The sequence below is a fragment of the Suncus etruscus genome, chromosome 2, assembly GCF_024139225.1.
Source record: "Suncus etruscus isolate mSunEtr1 chromosome 2, mSunEtr1.pri.cur, whole genome shotgun sequence".
Lineage (NCBI taxonomy): Eukaryota > Metazoa > Chordata > Mammalia > Eulipotyphla > Soricidae > Suncus > Suncus etruscus.
Window position 1 is genome coordinate 68473717 of NC_064849.1, and position 21170 is coordinate 68494886.

General features: G+C 38.9%; 1 pseudogene; it reads left to right on the plus strand.

Moving 5' to 3' along the window:
* Window positions 1-21170, plus strand: part of LOC126001747 (E3 ubiquitin-protein ligase Praja-2-like) — a 41879-nt pseudogene that overhangs the window by 17435 nt on the left and 3274 nt on the right.

Below are 21170 nucleotides of genomic sequence, written 5' to 3' on the forward strand. Positions count from 1 at the left end.
ATCTCTTAGGCCAAGGGAATTCCCTTTTTAATTTCCTTAATATTTACCATACCTATGCAAAAACAAAACGAAAACGAAACAAAAACAAAAAGAAGAAACACAACCCTTTTTTTAAGAAGCTGCTGGTCTTGTTTTGTTTTTGTTTTTGTAGCTGATGGTTTTGAGTTTTGTTTTATTCTTTTCTTTTTTTTTTTTGTACTTTTGTACTTTTGTTGTTACTCCCTTATTGTTTTTATTTTTAATTTTTGTTCATTTTTTGTTTTTGTTTTGTTACCTCTTTTCCTTTTCCCCTTTCTTCTTCTAAATGGATATTTATAACACCTAGACAGACTCCTCCTACTTTTTCTCTTTTTTTGTTTTTCTCCCCTTTTTTCTTTTCCTATCCCATATCTTTTCTTATATTTCCAATAGAACCACCTTCAGGAGTCACCTTGATCAGCCTCATAATTTAAGGGGGAAAAGTAGATAGCACCAAGATCAGACAGTTGTATGTTCATTTGGTGGAAATAAAAAATGATCAGACTTGAATAACAATTTCTAAGTCAACAACAACAGAATCAATGCCCAGTCTACAACATGCTGTACAAGTGGGGAACAGTTGCACTAGTATTACGGGGGGTAAGGGTGGGAGATGTAGGATACATGCTGGAAATGGGTGGAGAGAGGACAACACTGGTGGTGGGAATACCCCTCATTCATTGTCACTATGTGCCTTAAATATTACTGTGAAATATTTGTAATTCACTTTGACCACAATAGAAATTAAAAAAGGAAGTGTATTGGACCTTATCAGATGCTTTCTCTGCATCTATTAATATGATCATATGATTTTTATTTTTATTTTTGTTTATATGGTGTATTATGTTGATTGACTTATGGATATTAAAATCATCATTGCATTCCTGGATGAAACCTACTTGGTCATGGTGAATGACCTTCTTAATGAGGCATTGAATCCTATTTGCCAGAATATTGTTGAGGATCTTTGAATCTATGTTCATCAGAAATATTGGTCTGCAATTTTCTTTTTTGGCAGCATCTCTGTCTGGTTTGGGTATAAAGGTGATGGTTAGCTTCATAAAAACTGGTTTTATTTCAGGACCGAGACTATTGTGTGGTGCTTGTCTTTATTGCTGTAGTGTTCACTGGATATTTTATTTGATATTTCTTTTTGTATTGTTGTGGTGTTTCAATTACCTTTTTCCTGTCCTCTCTCAAACTGAGGTTGAAAGCCTTAGAACAGGGGTCTCAAACTCAGTTTACCTGGGGCCGCAAGAGGCAAAGTCGGGGTGAGGCAGGGCCGCATAAGGGATTTCGCTTACCGAATATACGCAATAAAAAAATCACATTAGTAAGAAAAACAATCGCAAAAAATTGCATTAAACATTTGCATACCCCAAATGGAACTGCTTGGGGTATGAAGATGTTTAATGCGATTTTTCTTACCAATGCGATTTTTATTGCGATTATTTGGTTAGCGAATAATTGTGAATACTGTGATATGAAGGCCGGCCGCAGGCCACAAAATGTTGTACGGAGGGCCACAAACGGCCCGCAGGCCGCGAGTTTGAGACCCTGCTTTAGAAGAATTCTGCCCATTTTCAGCTTGTTTGATTTTTTACCCCATTTTATTGCTTTTCTTTCCTTCAAACAAAACCACATAACTTGAACTATCTAGCTCCGCCTCTCAAATAGAGGGGGAAATAAGGGAGGGTACCAGGACCAAACAGATATATGATCACTAAGTAGTAAGCTAGACACAGAGGGACCACTTATTCTAGCAGCCTGGGGAGTAAGGGTGGGGGATATGAGTTGCAGGATGGGAATAGGGGTGCAGGGAGGACAAATTTGGTGATGGGAATTCCCAATTCAATGTTAATATGTACCTAAAATACTACTGTGAAAGATATGTAAGCCAATATGGTCAAAATAAATAAATAAAAATAAAAAACAAAACTATTTGAAAGTGTTCTTGTTTCTTTAATTTCATGAAAGAGTCTGAAAAGGATTAGTAGTAGTTCCACTTGAAAGGTTTGATAGAATTCATTAGTAAACCCATCTGGGCCTGGGCTTTTGTTTTTGGGAAGTCTTTTGATTACCATTTTAATTTCCTCAATAGTGATGGGGCTGTTTAGATATGCTGCCTCATTCTTATTCAACTATGGAAGGTTATAAGAGTCCAAGAATTTATCCATTTCTTCCAGGTTCTCATGTTTCATGGCAGTTTATCAAAGTTGTCTCTGATTACCCTTTGAAACTCTGCAATATGTGTAGTGATCTCCACTTTTCATTTTTAATCTGATTTATCAAGTTTCTCTCTCCCTTTCTTTGTGAGTTTTGCCAGTGGTTTATCAATCTTGTTTATTTTTTCAAAGAACTAACTTTTGCTTTTTTCTTTTGGGTTTCCATTTCACTAATTTCTCCTCTAAGCTTTGTTATTTCCTTCTGCCTATCTATTTTTCGTTTCTTTTGTTGATCATTTTCTAATTTTATAAGCTGTGCTATTAAGCTATTCATGTAGGCCCATTCTTCCTTCTTATTGTGTGCTTGCAAAGCTATAAATTTTCCTCTCAGTATTTCTTTTGCTGTGTCCCATAGATTCTGATAATTTGTGTCTTATTGTCATTTGTTTCCAGGAATGTTTTTATTTTCTATTTGATTTAATCTATATCAGTAGTAAACTGTTTAATTTCCAGGTGTTAAAGTTTTTCTTGTGTGTCCCTTTGTAATTCACATCTAATTTTTGTGCCTTGTAATCAGCGAAGGTAGTCTTCATGATTTTTATCCTCTTGATATTATGGAGGTATGTTTTATGGTCCAGCATTGGTCTATACTGGAAAATGACCCAGGTGCATTGGAATAGAATGTGTATCTAGGTTTCTGGGGTTTGGAATGCCCCATGACATCTACTAGTATATTTTCTTCCATTTCTCTTTTCAGAGCTAGTATATTTTTGTTGGTTTCAGTCTGTTGACCTATCAAGGGTTGACAGGGCAGTGTTGAGGTCTCCCACAATTATTGTGTTACAATTGATATCTTCTTTCAGATTTGTCAACAACTATATTAAATATTTTGCTGGTCCCTCATTGGGTGTGTATTAGGAGTGTGATTTCTTCCTGTTGTACATATCCCTTGATTAGTATGAAATGTCCATCTTTGTCTCTTACCACTTTTCTGAGTCTAAAGTGGGTGTTATCTGATATTAGTATGGCTACTCCAACTTTTTTTGGGGGGCCACACCGGTGGTGCTCAGGGTTACTCCTGGCTGTCTGCTCAGAAATAGCTCCTGGCAGGCACAGGGGACCATATGGGACACCGGGATTCGAACTAACCATCTTAGGTCCTGGACTGGTTGCTTGCAAGGCAAACACCACTGTGCTATCTCTCCGGGCCCTACTCCAACTTTCTTAAGAGTGTTGTTTGCTTGGATGATTTTCCTCAGCCTTTGATTTGAGTCTCTGTTTGTTCTGACTATTCAGGTGTATTTTCTGGAGAGAGCAGAAGGTTGGATTTAGTTTTTTGATCCATTTAGCCACTCTGTGTCTCTTAACTGGTGCATTTAGTCCTTTGACATTAAGAGAGAATTGTCATGGAATTTAGTGGCATCTTTGTGTAGAAGTTTGATGTATTTGTTGCTTGGTTTTGTCTTAAAGTAGACCTTTCAGTTTTTCTTTTAAAGCTGGTTTTGAGTCTGCAAAGTTTCTGTGCTGTTGTTTATTCATGAAGCTATGTATACTTCCTTCAAATCTGAAAATGAGGGGGCTGGAGAGATAGCATGAAGGTAGGGCATTTGCCTTGCATGCAGAAAGACAGTGGTTCTTTTTTCTTTTTCTTTTTTAAATTTTTTTTGGGGGGGCACACCCATTTGATGCTCAGGGGTTACTCCTGGCTAAGCACTCAGAAATTTCCCCTAGCTTGGGGGGACCATATGGGACGCCGGGGGATTGAACCTCGGTCCTTCCTTGGCTAGCACTTGCAAGGCAGTCACCTTACCTCTAGTGCCACCTCGCTGGCCTCAGGATGGTGGTTCTAATCCTGATATTCCATGTGGTCCCTAAGCCTGCTAGGAGCGATTTCTGAGCATAGAGCCTGAGCACTGCTGGGTGTAGCAAAAAAAAGAAAGAAAAAAAGAAAAGAAAAAAGAAAAAGAAAGAAAAAAGAAAAGAAAAAAAGAAGAAAGAAAGAAGAAGAAAGAAAGAAAGAAAGAAAAGAAAGAAAGAAAGAAGAAAGAGAAAGAAAGAGAAAGAAATAAAGAAAGAAAGAGGAGAGAAGAGAAGAAAGAAGAAAGAAAGAGAAAGAAAGAAAGAAAGAGAGAAAGAAAGAAGAAAAAAGAAGAGAAAAGAGAGAAGAAAGAGAGAAAGAAGAGAAAGAAAGAAGAAAAAAGAAAGAAAGAAAGAAAGAGAAAAAGAGAGAAAGAGAGAGAGAAAAGAGAGAAAGAGAGAGAAAGAGAGAGAGAAGAGAGAGAAAGAGAGAAAGAAATAAAGAAACCTGAAAGTGAATCTGGCTGGGTGCAATTTTCTAGGTGAAGCATTCATTTTGTTGAGTTTTGTCACTATGTACCACCACTGCACTTTGGTCTTGAGGGTTTTTTTTGTGACATGTCTGCTTTAAATCTTAAGGATGCTCCTTTGGATGTAGTTTCCTTTTTAATCCTGCTGATTTCAGTATTCTATCCCTATCTTTGGGATTAGTCTTGTGACTATGATGTGTCTTGGGGTGCTCTTCTTCTGGTCTCTTTTAGCTGGTACTCTTTTGGAATGCAGAATTTGGTTGTATACAGTCTTTATCTCTGGGGGTTTCTGTGCAATGATATCCTTGACTGTTGATTTTTCCTGGGGATTTTCTTCCTGGGGCTCTGGGACTCCAATGATTCTTATGTTGTTTTTATTGAGTTTATCAAAGACTTCTATTTTCATCTGTTCACATTCTTGGAGTAATTTTTCCATTGTTTGATCATTTGCTTTAAGACTTTTTCCAATCTCTTCAGCTGGATGGAGTTGTTATGCATCTCATCTTCTGGTTCACTGATTCTATCCTAGGCTGCTGTTACCCTATTGGAGTGACTTTCCATTGAGGTTTTCAATTTGTCTACCTAGTTTTTCATACCTGTTATTTCAGTTTGGAGTTCTCTGATTTCTCTCTCATATATCTTGACTCTTATTTGTGTTTTTTTTTTTCAACTCGATCTATGCTTTCTTTGAGTTATAAGAACTTCCTCCATATTTCTTCTCTAAACTACATATCTGAGAGACTAACTAGGTGGTTGGCAGTTTTAAGGCCATGAGAGTTTCCATCTTCATTCTCAATGTCTGGTGTTGGTCTCTGTTGTTTGCCCATTGTCAGGCTTGCCTTGTGGATTTTTCTACTTATTGTGATGGTGTTCCTTGGCTAAAAGATGCTCGCAGACATGAAGCGACATGGACTGGCCAGGCTCTTCTGACTCCACCATTTGTGTGTGAGACACTCACCTCTAAAGAAAACGAGCCCTCTGGGAACAATGGTGGAGAGGAACTAAATCCCAGGCTGCAGAAAAGGCAGAGAGGAGGCCAACTGCTGTGGATTCTGGAAAATAGATTTATCTTTATAGGTAATCTGGCTATTTTTTATTCATCTAGGAGTTCTTAGTGTGGAGACTCAAAATTTCTGCTTAGTTATCTTTATAACCAACTGTATTGTAAGCTGTTTTTGATCCTCTTAGGAGGAAAAATTTGGAAAAAATAAGATTTATAAAACTTTTATTTAACATCCCATGCTAATTATTTTTCTCTTTGATGTTATGACAGAAGAACTTTGGCAAAACAAACTTCTTTAATAAAGTTCTAATTTGTGTTAAACAAAAATTACATCAGCAAAATAATAGCCACCATCACATCATCAAAAATGGTGATGGAGACTACTGTAAGCACAAGTCTATTTATTTCAAAATGTATATTGCATATATTTAATTTTTTAAGTTGAACTTCTGTGTTTCACAACTGTTTTTCTTATGTTAGTACTTAAGTTCTTATTTTTATGTACTTAGCTTTGACCACAGAACCACAGGGTGAGTACTCACCTTAGAGAAGAATGATCACTCATTTTTTAACACCACAGATGAAGTATGGACAGGAAGAGGTGAGAATTGGCTATGCTCAGTTACAGGTTCCTTTCTTCCCAGATCAGACAAGTTCCTCCAGCTCTCCAGAATGGTGAAGCTCCCCACATGGGAGGCAGCTGGGCCCCTTCTCCTCCCACCCCAAAGTCCTATTGGAAGGCAAAAAATTCCAGTTAGGGCTGCTCCTGGACTCCTAGAGGGAGAAAGAGGGTCTTTGTTTCCCTTTCTCTTGAGATCATCTGTTCTTGACCTTTTGCTAAACTCTAAGATCTACTTGAAAAAACGACTTCCAATGAAGCAACCAGGACTTGGTTAGGGTTGGAGCACAAGGGCTGTATGACTTTCTTTGCTGCTGTTGCTGGAGATGAGAGATGATTAGAGATGTGAAATAGAGAATATCACCTCTGGTGATAAAGACTAACTTTCCCCAGCAGCACTGAAAAGAGAATATACTGGGTCATCCCCCACCCCTTCTGTTCAAAACATTTGTTCTCCTTCGAAGAGGAGCCTCTGAAGCTCCTCCCACACTGCTCTACTTAAGAACCAAAGTCTTTGTTATTACTGTAAGATCTCCTCTGGGATCCAGCCATTGCAAGACTGACCTTTCTTTCTCCCTGGGAGAGATTAAAGATCCAGGTAAGCAATCTAAGAGATGAACTCAGGAGCTCTTTCTACCTATTGAATTGGGGTGGAGTTGCAGAGTGGTAGAGATTACCAGGAAGAAAGCTGGAGCCAGTCAAACATCAGCTTAGTGTAGGATGGGAGAAGCCTAAAGTACATTGACTATGGACAGATGGAAGCTGTCTTCAGGTGACTCCCCAGGGAAGGAGAATCTCCTATTTGAATTCAGTGGTATATTTGATCTCTGTGTCAGGCCCTAGATTGAGTTTCCTTATTCTTTGGGACTATAGGGCTTTGTGAGCTATGGTCCTGGATTCACAGTGGTATTTTGGGACTATGATTTGGCTTATCTCTAAGATGCTTTCAAGACTTGGTATAAATTGTTTTATTTTAAAATATATTTTTTTCTTTGGGGGTAGGGGTTGAGTTGTTTTGATTTTGTTTTTGTTTTTGTTTTTTGTTTTTTTGGGTCACACCCTGTGGCATTCAGGGGTTACTCTGGCTCAGAAATTGCTCCTGGCAGGCTTGGGGGGCCATATGGTATGCCGGGATTCGAACCACTTTGCTTCTGCATACAAGGCAAATGCCTTACCTTCATGCTATCTCTCCAGCCCTTAAAATATATTTTCAATTAAAAACAAGACAAAATAACCATCAAGAACCTTTTCATATTCAAAGGCAAGACTTCCAGTATTTAGGGCACTTCTGCAATCAGCATTTAGAGGGAAGGTTGGACTTTTCTAGCAAGTAGGCATCAAAAACTCCTGAATGTATATGGGAGTTGAATTGTTTATAAATTCTAACAGGCAAAAGGTTCATCTTCCTGCCTGAATTGTAAAGAGACTGTGATCAAGGGGATACTAGGTAGAAGCAGATCTTCTCTTCTTTAGGCATTAGATCTTTTCATCTTTCCCTTTTCCTTCTCATTTTTCTGGGCAGGCTCCTGCAGGCAACTGAGGACACCATGGCTCTGAAGAAGTCCCTCATCTTATTTCTTATGCTGTCCCTGAATCTGTTGGTGCTGGGGTGGGTCCATCCTTCCCTGGTCCAGGAAACAAAAGCTATGAAGTTCAGGAGACAGCACATTGACCCACAAGCTCCCTCCAACAGCCACTTTACCTACTGTGATGAGATGATGGTGAACCGGAGTATGACTAAGGGTTTTTGCAAGGAAGAAAACACCTTTGTACATGCATCCTGGGAAATGGTCAAGGATGTCTGCCTTGAAAATTTAACCCTGTGCAAGGATGGGATAAGGAAATGCCATTGGAGCAAATCCCCCATGAGACTCACATATTGTGTCCAGAAAGTATGCCCCAGATACCCCAACTGTGAATACTGTACCAATCAAACTGTAGGATGCATCTCTGTGGCCTGTGAGGGGGAACCATATGTGCCTGTCCACTTTGACAATTTTCGACCTAATATCAGCGAGAGAGAATGCCCCACCACCTAATCGCCATGGTTTCTTTTTTCCCCTCTTTAGAGGGAAATAACTCCTTAATGTTCTAACCAATCCATCCGTGCTTCTTTGACCTGATAGTTATTCTGTGTGGTTTGAGGGTTGAGAAGTGGGTTGTGAGAGGGCCCATGTTAACAACTCATAGCTTCTTTCAATAAAACTTAGTTGCAAACATACCTGACTTCCTGTTGTACCCATGCAAGGGCTCTATGTGTGATTAATTCCCCGTGATGGGGAAGAATGATAAATTTGATTAGTTTTGGTAAGTTGCAGATGGAATAATCAGGTTATTATTGACTTATGACTAAGCCTTTTAATGACTTGCAACATCAAGAATCACAGGCAACAGAGCAATCAAGACAATGCTCACACATGTGTGGTACTGTGTTGAACTCTTAGTCTCATATTATCGAGGCAGCCACTTAAGCCACTGAACTCTCAGGCCCTTGGTGCTGATCAGGTCCTGCAGACCAGGCTGATTTGTTTTTTTATGAATGACTAAAGCTGAGAAATGGTCATCTATCTGGAAAGTCAAGCCTTACACTTAGGAGCCAGGAGGTATCTTATAAAATATAGATCATCAAATGGAGGGAAAATAAGGTGTCAGTTTGCACAAACTCTAGTCAGAAGTGCTAGTCAGTTTTTGTTTGTTTTGGGTGTTATTTTTAGGGGGTGCATACCCAATAATCTTCAGGATTTTCTCCTGATCCCTGTACTCATGAATCATTCCTTGTGGTGCCTGGGATCAAATTTGGGTGGCTGCATGCAAAGCAGGAACTTTATCTCTCCAGCCTCCAAATTCTAGTTTAGGAGAGCAGCAAAACTTAGAAACTGACCCAACTACAATATTGTTTGTAATCACAGTTTTTAAATAAAGATATTATAAAAATAAAATAATTGAAAAAAAAACCCTTAAAAACTGGCAAGATTGAACAAACACTAGCCTTTACAGAAGGAGTAAAGGCAAAGGGTGAGAACCATTGACCATCCATGATCTGATAAAACTCCTCTATTTGACAAAAGAGCAATTAGACTCTCAGGCTGGTTTAGCAACTTGCTCTGACTTACTGAGAGTTGGTGGCAAATCTAGGATTAGATCTTGGTCTTTCAGTGCTTTCACAGTCATTGTTCTCCCTACCACTAGAAATTACCTTCAGAAAAATTCTCTGTCTTGGAGGCAAGCTGTCACCTGAGATCATCTGTGTACTTTCTTCTTGGTTCCCAATGCAACTGTCTTTGAGTGGAATTCCTTTATATTTTTTTAAATATTACCTTGATTCTATCAATCTTGACTTTGGCTTCTCCCCCTTTTTACTTCTTCTATTAGGCTTATATTCATAAATTAAGAAAAAAAAGTGGATGGTAGGTACCAGGGGCAAAGAGCTCCACAACATTGAGTGAAAATAAAATATGATCAGACCTAGGGCTAGAGCGGTGGTGCAAATCTTTAGGGCATTTGCCTTGCATGTGCTAACCTAGGATGACTGCAGTATGATCACCCAGCATCTCGTATGGTATCCTAAGCCAGGAGCGATTTTCTGAGCACATAGCCAGGAGTAACCCCTTCATGTCACCGGGGTGTGGCCCAAAAAACAAAAAAAAAAAAAAAAAAAAAAAAAAAAAGATCAGACCTAAATATCCGATCCAAAGTAGTTAAATGACCATAGAACCAAGACCCCAAACTACAACAAGTTTTACACAAAAGGAATCTGTTTATGCTGGCAATCCATGGGGCCAAGAGTGGAGGTTAAGGGTCCACAGAGATTGGCGCACATCACAAAGTATGGCAATTAAGTAGTGCTGGCAGTGAGTGGAGAGAAAGGACTCTTCGTGTGTGTGTGTGTGTGTGTGTGTGTGTGGGTGTGGTGTGTGTGATCCTACAAGTAGAATTTATACAAATATTCTTTACAAGTACATTTAGAATAGAAAAAGTACAACTATTATTTAAAGAAGATATTTTTCCCAAATTCATTTATTTCCACAAGTGAATAAAAATATATTGTTGAAATTTTTAAATAATATTTTATTTAAACACATCTGGTGTGCAACATGATTGTGGTTGGTTTCAGTCATATAAGGAAGACAACCCCCATCACCAGTGCAACATTCCCCCCACCACCAATGTCCCCAAATATCCCTCCTCTCCACCCCCACTCCACCTGTATTCTAGACAGGCTTTCTATTTCTCTCATGCATTCTCATTGTTAGGATAGTTCGCAATGTAGTTATTTCTCTACCTAAAACTCATCACTCTTTGTGGTGAGGTTCATAGAAATGGGCTGTAACTTCCAGCCCTCCTCTCAATGTAGTTATTTCTCTAACTACACTCATCACTCTCTGTGATGAGTTTAGTGTCGTGAGCTGGAAACTTCCAGCCCTCCTCTCTTTTGTCTCTGAGAATTACTGCAAGAATGTCTTTCATTTTTTCTTAAAACCCATAGATGGATGAGACCATCTGCGTCTTCTCTCTCTCTCCTCTCTCTCTCTCTCTCCTCTCTCCTCTCTCTCTCTCTCCTCTCTCTCTGACTTATTTTCACTCAGCACAATAGATTCCATGTACATCATGTATAGGAAAATGTCATGACTTCATCTCTCCTGATGGCTGCATAATACTCCATTGTGTATATGTGCCACAAGTTTGAGAAAGGAACTTCTTATTCACTGCTGTTAGGAATGCCATCTAGTCCAAACTTTATGGAAAGTAATATGGAGATTCCTCCAAAAACTGGAAATGACTCCCATAACAATCAATCCAGCTATACCACTCCTAGGGATATACCCTTCCTCACACCTATATTTGTTGTAGTGCTATTTACAGTAGCCAGACTCTGGACACAGCCAGGATGCCCTTCAATAGATAAATGGCTAAAGAAACTGTGGTACATATACACAATGGAATATTATACAGCCATCAGGAGAGATGAAGTCATGAAATTTGCCTATACATGGATGTACATGGAATCTATTATGCTGAGTGAAATAAGTCAGAGGGAGAGAAAAAATGCAAAATAGTCTCACTCATATATGAGTTTTAAGAAAAATAAAGACATTTTTTTGCAGTAATTCTCAGACGACAAAGGAGAGGAGGGCTGGAAGTCCAGCTCACCTACAGGAAGTACACCACAAAGAGTGATGGAGTGTTGTTAGAGAAATAACTTCTTTGAGAACATAACAATGTGAATAAACAAGGGAAGTAGAACCCTGTCCTAGAGTACAGGCAGAGATGGGGTGGGAGGAGGGAGATCTGGGGACATTGGTGATGGGAATATTGCACTGGTGAAGGGTGGTGTTCTTTGCAATGAGTGAAACCCAACTACAATCATATTTTGTAATCAAGCTGTTTAAAAAAAAATATAAATTTATATATGAGTGGAGATTAGGGAAGCATGCTGGAGACACGGGGGCAGAGAGAGGTCAACACTGGTGGTGGGAATTGCCCTAATACACTGTCACTACGTACCTTAAATAAAACTGTGATAGACTTCTGTTTTTGGTAAATATATTTATTTACACCCACACTGGTTACAACATTGTAGTTGGTTTCAGTCCATAAGAACACCTCCCTTTGCCAATGCAACATTCCACCACCAATACCTCCCTCTATCACCTTCCTCCTCCACTCTTTTCCTGTATTCCAAGATAGGCTTTTTACTTCTCTCACTCATTAACTTTGTTCAATCACCTAACAGCTATCAAGCTGTCAGTGTATGTTATTTCTCTAAACCGCACTCACCACTCTTTGTGGTGAGTGTCATATCTATGAGCCAGTTTTTAAGGTCCTCATCTCTATTGTCTCTGGGCATTATTACAATAATGTCTTCTATTATTCTTAAAACTATTATGCTGAGTGAAATAAGTCAGAGGGAGAGTGACAGACAGAGAATAGTCTATCTCATCTCTGGGGTTTTAAGAACACTAACAAATATCTAACAGTGTTATGATGCACCCCCCAAGGGGAGTGTTCTTTTTATGACTGAAACCTAACAAACATGTTTGTAATCATGATGTTTAAATAAAGATATTATTTTAAAAATAAAAAGAAACTTTTTAAAATTTTTTTTTAAAAAAGATGTTACTGGGTCATGGAACTTAAGAAAATAAAGCACTAAAGTTACTGCAAAATAAATAAATACATAAGTAAGTAAATAAATAAAATATAAAGAAAGGAATGTTAGAAACGTTATACACATCAATTTAAGAATATCACTGTACTTTCATCCATCATGGATATAAACACTTTACCATTTACAACTTTACAAACCCATATAGTCTGGGTTTAAAAACTAAACGCAGGAGGGAGGCGATGGGGGGGCATTGGTGGTGAGAACGCTGCATTGGTGAAGTGGGGTATTCCTTTTTGTGACTGAAACCCAACTACAATTATGTTTGTGATCACGACCTTTTAAATAAAGATATATTTAAAACTAAATGCATGACATACACATATATACTTCACGACTTTGTCTTGTTTTTTTCTTTCCTCAGATTTTTGAACCATACTGTGCTTGGGGCCAGCTCCGACCTCAGTGGTTAGGGGTTGCTTCCTGCAGTGCTTTTGGCGACCATCTATGTCAGAGACCTGAATCAGGGCCTTCCATGTGTAAATCTATGTGCTTCATTCATTGAGCCATTTTTCTGACTGCTATTATTATTCTCTCTCTTTTTTGTTTGCCTATCAGTGTGAAAAATGATTTCAAAATTCGTTTTAAGCTTTCTCCTATAGTATAATTGGAAGTAAGACTTAATTTTCATTCAAACTTAATGTCACCATTTATTAACCTCTTGCTTTATGAAGATTCTTATATTATTACCCCAGTAACCTCAAACTCAAGTCCACAGAATTGTATGATGGCCCCCCACTAGCGCCCACAACGTGGGCCCAAATACTGAATTGTCAAGTCCATATAACCAATACTAAGTTTCTGAAGGAAATGTCTCCTGGTCCCTGAAAGCATGCTCAGAAGATCCTTAAGAAATCGGTAAATTGGGCCCGTGAGAGATAGCACAGCGGCGTTTGCCTTGCAAGCAGCCGATCCAGGACCAAAGGTGGTGGTTCAAATCCGGTGTCCCATATGGTCCCCCGTGCCTGCAGGAGCTATTTCTGAGCAGATAGCAGGAGTAACCCCTGAGCACCCGCCAGGTGTTGGCCCAAAAACCAAAAAAAAAAAAAAAGAAAAAAAAGAAAAAAAAAAGAAATCGGTAATTAATTTTTTTAAGGACCAGAGAGATAGCCCCAGAAGATAAGGTGATCACTTTGTGGGGCCAGAGTGATAGCGCAGCAGTAGGTTGTTTGCCTTGCATGCTGCTGATCCAGGACAGATCCCGGGCGTCCCATATAACCCCCCAAGCCAGGAGCAATTTCTGAGCACATAGATAGGAGTAACCTGCTGAACATCACCAGGTGTGGCCCAAATATATAAAAAAAAAATAGGTGATTATTTTCGCATATGGTAACCCTGGGTACAATATCCCAGCACCAGGTCTAGTCCCCTAAGTACCACCAGGATGTGATACCTGAGTACAGAGCCAGGAATGATACCCTAAGCGAAAGCTGTGTATAGCCTTTCTAATATTTATAATATGAAATAAAATAATAAACATCATGTCCTAGACTAGAGAGATAATACTGGAGAAGGTACTTGATCTGCATGTGACAAACAGGGTCCAGCCCCAGCACCACAAATAGTCTCCCCAGGTACTACGAGCAGTGATCGTCTGAGCATCACCAGGTGGATTCCAACCACACCCTCTCCCAAAGATTACCTTTGTCCTAAAAGCTCATTAGGTAGTTCAGTGGGCCAAAACAAACAAACAAACAAACAAAAAACAAAAAAACCAAAGCAAAACTAAACAAACATTCCCCTGAAAATATGAGGTCATAAGCTCGATCCCTATACTGATCACATGCCTAGAGTAGAGTCACAGCAGCTCTGATTGCTTGGTGATCCCAGGTCTGTACCAGTATTAGCTCCAACTCACGGAAGTCAGTGTGGTGCAAAACATCACATCTAAATAGTTCAGAGTATTAGCCAAGTAAACACTTATGACCAGAATGTGAGGGAACATCACAGCTAATAAGTGTAATGACCTGATAGGCACAAGTATAAACCACCAAAACTCAAGGTGTGCAACCCCTGTTGAGTCAATTAACCAGATATGCAACCTTCGTGCAAACATCTATGTGATTCTGGCTATAATGGGCAACAGTGAAGAGAAAGGCAGAAAAAATGGTGTTGGGAGAAGTATACATACATAATTATATAAACACTTGTTTTTTTTTTTACTCCATTCTACATAATTATGTAAACCTTGTTTTTTTTTACACCATTCTAAGGGCAAAATTTAAAAGATACAAAACACATGTTTATCTAAAAACATGTCATCTGAATATGATTGCTTTTTAATTGGAAGTCTATAGCAGAGCTGATGAGGCACTAGGTTCAGGTCTCTTGATGCTTGTGATTCCTTCAGAACCCTGGTAAAAAGTTTTAGCATAAAAGCCTAGGCATCACACTTCTGTCACAAGCATTGACCCACATTCCTTGCACTTGTAAACAGGCAAGACTGAGTCAGGATTTTTGCACCCTTGATTCTCTAGTCTTGGGAAAATGTCAGATCCCTGTGCAGAAATGAGGAAGAAATAATACAGAAATTTTGCCAAAGCAGCTAATGAACAAACAAACAAAAATCCACAAAGCCTTGCCACATCAGCCCTTCCATTTTTCCCTCTTTTGCTTTTTCCCTTTTATTTTTCTCTTTCTTGTGATTATTATTTTGAATATTATTTTTGTTGCTGCAGTTTATGTTTTTTTTGTCATTGCTTTTGTTTTTTCTTTTTTTTTCCTTTCACCTTTTAAATTGATATTTATAGCCTCTCGATGGGATTCCTCCCAGCTTTTTTTCTTTTCTTTTTCCAACAGAAATCACAGAACCTTGAATCATCTTGCTCTCCCTCATAAATTGAGGGGGGGGGGGAATGGATGGTAACAGGAGCTACCAGATGTATGATTATTTAGTAGAAAGAAAAAATGATCAGGACTTAAGCACCAAACCCCGAGTCAACGACACCAGAATTGATACCCAATCTACAAACAAGCTATACACAAAGAAAATCTGTTACACTAGCAATCCATGGGGCAAAGTGGGGAGGTATGGGATGCATGCTGGGAAACATGGTGGAGGGAGGAACAACATTGGTGGTGGGAATGGCTCTAATTCTTGTCACTATGTGCCTTAAATATTACTGTGAAAGGCTTGTAATTCACTTTGATCACAATAAAAATATTAAAAAAGAGAGAGATATAGGGAAGAAAATCTTGTGGATGAGGTCACTGATACAGATGCACTAGCTAGCATCAGTACCAGCTTGCCACTGCAGCAATGATAGTTCCTATTAAGTTGGCCTCCTTCCACATTCACTTCATCCCCACAGTTTAATGTAAGTAAATACAAATCTTGCCTTATCTAAATGTGTGTATTTGTCATAAGTATTTTCTCCTTATTTTGCATATCCTTTGAAATTATGATTCCAGTTTGCATTTAACCTTGATTTATTACTCAAAATAAAATAGATTACTCAAAATAAAAAGATAACTCTTTTTCTTGGAGTTCTTGGCCACAATGGCATGATGAATCTGTAAGTTTTAATGTCTTTTATTTTTCTTAAAACCCATAGATAAGTGAGACTACTCTGTGTCTGTCACTCCTCCCTCTGACTTATTTCACTCAGCATAATAGTTTCCAGGTACATCCATATATAGGGAAAATATCATAACTTCATATTCCTGACAGCTGCATAATATTCCACTTGTATATATATACCACAGTTTCTGTAAAGTCATGGGAATGGCAGTTTGTTCCTGTTCAATATGACCATTTAACAGTCTATCATCTAGCGGACTTTTCTGATCAATCTGAATCCAGAAAGTACTGAAAAAACATGGGAATCAAAAAGGTAGAAAATCACAATCTCTACACGTTGAATATATAATTGGATCCTCAAATTTATTTACCAGCTAATCGACTTGAAATTCCTTAATTTGGGGCCAGAGTGATAATACAGCAATTGGGCTGTTAAATTGGAAGGGTGTTTGCATATTGTAGAACTGGGTTCAACATCTAACACCCCATATGGTCCTCTGGGCCCATCATGAGTGTTCTCTGAGCACAGAGGCAGGAGTAAGTCCTGAGCACTTCTAGGTACCAACCGAGAAGTCATTGTTTTGGAATTCATTCACTATCCTATAACTTTCCTTTCAATTATAGAAATTTCAGTTTACAAAAGTCAATCAAATGCCAGCAACCAAACATGTATATAATTGTTTAATCCATTTGATATCAATACTGTCCTTAAGTTTAGAAGAGGAACATTACAAGATAATGCATACTCCTTGATTAGTAATAAACCAACTTAAATTTTTTAAGATTCCAAAAATAAAAAAAAATAAAAAATAATTTTTTTTAAGATTCCAAATAAATTCCTCAGAACCTCTAGAATCCAAATCTCTACATTTATTGCTCAGGGGCAAGAGGACAATGGAAAAAATTTAAGAAAATCATCTGCTTCTACAGTAGGAGACAGAAGTTCAGACAAATCACCAAGTTTATCAAACTCTCAACACTGCCTAAAATCCTTAAAGCAGTACTTTTCTGAAAGATAAGTGATATGAAAAAAGTATTAGGTGAATAGAGTCACACAATTTCAAGAAACATTGATTTAAAATATAAATGAATTTGTTTAAATTGGTGTGGAAGGAGTTTCAGATTACAGTCACAGGACACAGCAGACATCCTTGCAAAGTCACTGCCTTTCTATCCCCCACTTCACTTAAGTCGCCTGTAACATTCAAACATATGTTCACCAGAGGTTTGCACTTACTTTTCATGGCATTACTTTAGTTCGGAAATTTGTTGAAGTCAAACTCTTCTTTTTAGTACTTATCCCAGGCTGCTGTGGGGCAGGAAATCACTTGCCTAGGAAAGCTCTAGGATCATAGATAGCAGAGCTGACAGCATCATATTTGACAAGGGAGTACTAGGTGCTTGAGCTTGTTTCATACACTTACAAGCAGACACACTAAGCCACTGAACTAGTTCTTGACCCTAGGGTTTCATTCTTGCCTGTCTCCTTTCTTTCCATCCCATCTTTCACCTATAATAAAATACATAAAACCAACTCACAAGCCCAGTTTACACACCCAGCCTTAATGTGAGAGCAAGATTTGTGCAAAACAAAGAGCAATGTTGACATGGAAATAAATTTCCCTGAAACATCAAGTCTACCTGTTTTTCAGTCAGTACTAAATATACTTACATGTTTTTTGTTATTCAGACCAGGCCTTATATTTTACTATATAATAATAATTGATAATAATAGTTTTACATTATTATCTGCTGAATCCTTTACATTATCTTCCACATGCAAGGGAAGTACCCTATCCTGCTATGTGCCTAAGCACTACCCTGTATTTGTTCAAAATTGTTAAAGTGGCCAGAGTGGTTAATACTGCAAACAAGGAGCTTGCCTTGCATGCAAACAACCCAAAATTCAACCCCCAACATTTCATAAGGAACCCCAAGCACCTCCAGGAGCCACCCCTATACATCACTGGTATACACCTACTGTGCCATTGACTATATTACTTTTGCTATAGTAACACCTGAAAACAAATGTGCAAATACCATGTCACTGTGTTAGTGCATGTGCCAGTGATACTGCTTTTACATGTATTATCTCACCTTTCCAACCATTTTCACACCTCCTACACCAAATAAATACTTACACAAACCTCCAGAAAGTACATTATGAAAAGTGAATTTTAAAAATTAAATGTTACATAGTTATCTAGTTTAAACCCCATGTTTGTTGATTCTAAGAAAAAGCTAGATATATGTTGTCTCCCCTTCCTGAACTTCTTCACCATCTTGACCTTCCCTTTCCCTCTGCATCTTATATTTTTAGGGTCTAGAAGGAGAAGGGACTTCACTGAATATTTGAGGCAAGATGAATCAAGGGAGTAGAAAATGTGACAGGGTCTGGACAGCCAATAACAATAGTGGCATTTCCCTGGCAGAGCAATAGCAGTTCTATTCTTGTAGAAGAGCCTAGATGGACCAGAGCTAAAACGTTAGGCCCCTTTGGCCCACATAGAAAAGAATTTTAGGAAGAATCAGAGAAATAGAGAGAAAAAAAAGTTTATTAGGAACTAGAATACACATGCCTATTACAGTGCAGACGTTACTCCATGAGTAGCATCATTGTTAAGTAAAAATGAACTGTTTATTAAATGTCAGGTAGACATAGTACTAGAGTGTGGAATATTTCCGAAAGTAAAACCATTTCCACACAAATTTCTATGCAGCATAAGTATAGCTTAAATAAACAAGAAGCAGATATTTCTGAGATTCACAAAAGAGAAAAACTATGAGTGGTGATTTCCTACGTCAAAGGTGCCATCATGAGGATAGAGTGATTGTGCAGCAGGTAGGATATTTGCGTTGCATGCTGCTGACCCAAGTTTGATCTCTGCCACACCATATGGTTTCTTGAGGCCTAACAGGTCCCCTGAGCAGTACTGTGGATAACCCCAAAACAAACAAAGCAGTGTCACCCAGGACCTGGGGCTATAGCTCAGCAGCAATGCTATGACTTGCATACCTTAATCAAATATATCCTATGCCTATCCCTGGAGAGGGGGACGAATACCACTCATATATATTTTACCTATATTTGCCTAGTATTACCATAACTATAGTAAACAACCATGGCATGCTGGGTATGGTTTTGCCAGGCAAGTTTTATGATGACCCTAGCTGCAGGATGTCGCTCAGCAGTCACCTGGCTCTATCATGAATTTTCTTAGCTCCAACTGATCATGCAGATCTTGAAATAGGAGAACAGCTAATGCAAATATGACCTAAATGGGAAAGGAAATATCTCATATCAACTCTTACAGAAAAAATACTCCTTTGTGCAGACATTTTGAAAGTTAACAACTAAACCTTCTATTATTTACCTTTAGCAAATATCTTTGTATTTATACAAAGGCAAGTAACTGTTCTACCCTGTCCCTTTGTAATCACTTCCTCAAAGGCTCAGTGGCTTGGCTGCTTGAGGTTTAAAGCAGACAGAAATGTAGATACAGAACACCCCCCCTCCCCCATGATACTAAGCTTTTGGATGCAATTAAAGTTCTTGGGACATAATCAAGCCAAGAGATAGAAGTTGAAGAAGTTACTCTTGTCACTAGCCCTAAGGTTTATCAGGACTCACCATGTGGACACAGGAACTAAGACCCTATTAGAGAAGCTCCATCAGGGAACAAAGGCCAGGAAAGGAAGGTCACAGCAGGCCATCAACTGATCACAACCTTTCCCCTTGGCAACCACTCTAGCAAAGGACTCTTACCTGTGTGGAAACTAACATGGAGCAGGTTGAGAGATCCCTATTTAAGTCAGCTTGGAAAAAAAGAAGAGCATGCATGCGCTCCCTAGCTCATGTGTTACTGCTGTGTACATGTGTTGACTGAGCGTCTGCCACCCACATTTCCTCTTGAGATGTGGCTTTCATACTTTAATGCTTGAACAGTATAATTTGTTCTAGAATTCTCTTCACCTTTGGAGAATCCTACATTCTCTCTTGAGCAGATTACTCTCTCCTTCTCCTTCCTTAGAATTTCCAGATAAAAACCTGATTATCCTACACTGCTTGTCTCCTGAAACTGTTTTCTGTGAGGGAAGGTGATGGACCTGGAATCCTGGGACAAGTCTAAGACTGACTTTCCTTTCCTGCAATGAGCAAAACTCACAGTCCTAGGCTTCCCCCAGCTATTCCCCGGGTTGCAGATGTGGAGAGAGAAAGCAAGATTTCCTTCTTGAGGTTGCCACCTCTTAACTTCCTCTTCACATAAGTCACCTACTAGAGGACCCCTACTAGCATAAAGATCAACAGAGACACAGTGATAGGTCAAGAAAAAACCATAACTGGCAACAACAGACAGATGGGAAGTTGGGAGATACACACAAAAAATAATTTTGCCTTCATGGTCCCAAGAAGGAATTTGTATAGAATAATAGAATAGAGAAGCACATTTTTTGGAAAAGTCAGGTTGCCAACTGATGAGCACCAGGATAATCAATAAATTCCCTTAGACTCATGGGGTCCTCAAACTTTTTAAACAGGGGGCCAGTTGGAGGGTTGGCTTATAGTTTAAATAAAACTATGAACAAAATCCTATGCACACTGCAATATCTTATTTCGTAGTTAAGAAAGGGAAAAAATTCAATATTTAAAATGAAGAAGTTAAGTCAGCAAACTTACCAGTATTTCATGGGAATTATGGATCTGCTTTTGGTGGGCCATCGTTTGAGGACCTCTGCCTGAGAGACTGAGAGGCAGAATTGAGAGACAGAGAGGAGTCAGAGAGTGAAGCACACATCCCACACTGGCACACTTCGGGCCTGGGAATAGACAGCTAGGTAAACAGGACTTGCAGTGGGTGGCAAAAACACCCAGCAGGCCTGATAAATGTCCTGGGCAGGCCACATGTGGTATGAGGACTGTAGTTTGAGGACCCCTGCCTTAGAGACTGAACCCCTAAAACACACCTGCCTTATCCCTGCAAAGAAAGATTTCTGATTAAAAGTTCCGGCCATTTAATCCTTTAGGACAAGATCAGGGAGATTGCTTTCAACATTTTCGACACTGCTCAGATATGCTTTGGACTTTAGTTCAATATTTAACTTATTACTTGATCTCTCTGTGTGTCTCTCTCTGTCTCTCTCTCTTCGATTTTTGGCTTTTGGGCCACACCTGGTGGAGCTCAGGCATATACTCTTGGCTCTACATTTAGAAATAACTTTTGGCATTCCAGGGCCATATGGGATGCTGGGGATCAAATCTGGTCCACTGCTTGCAAGGCAAATTCTGTACTTGCTGTGCTATTGCTCTGACCCCAAAGAAGTTTCATGGAGAATGACCTTTTTCAACACTTA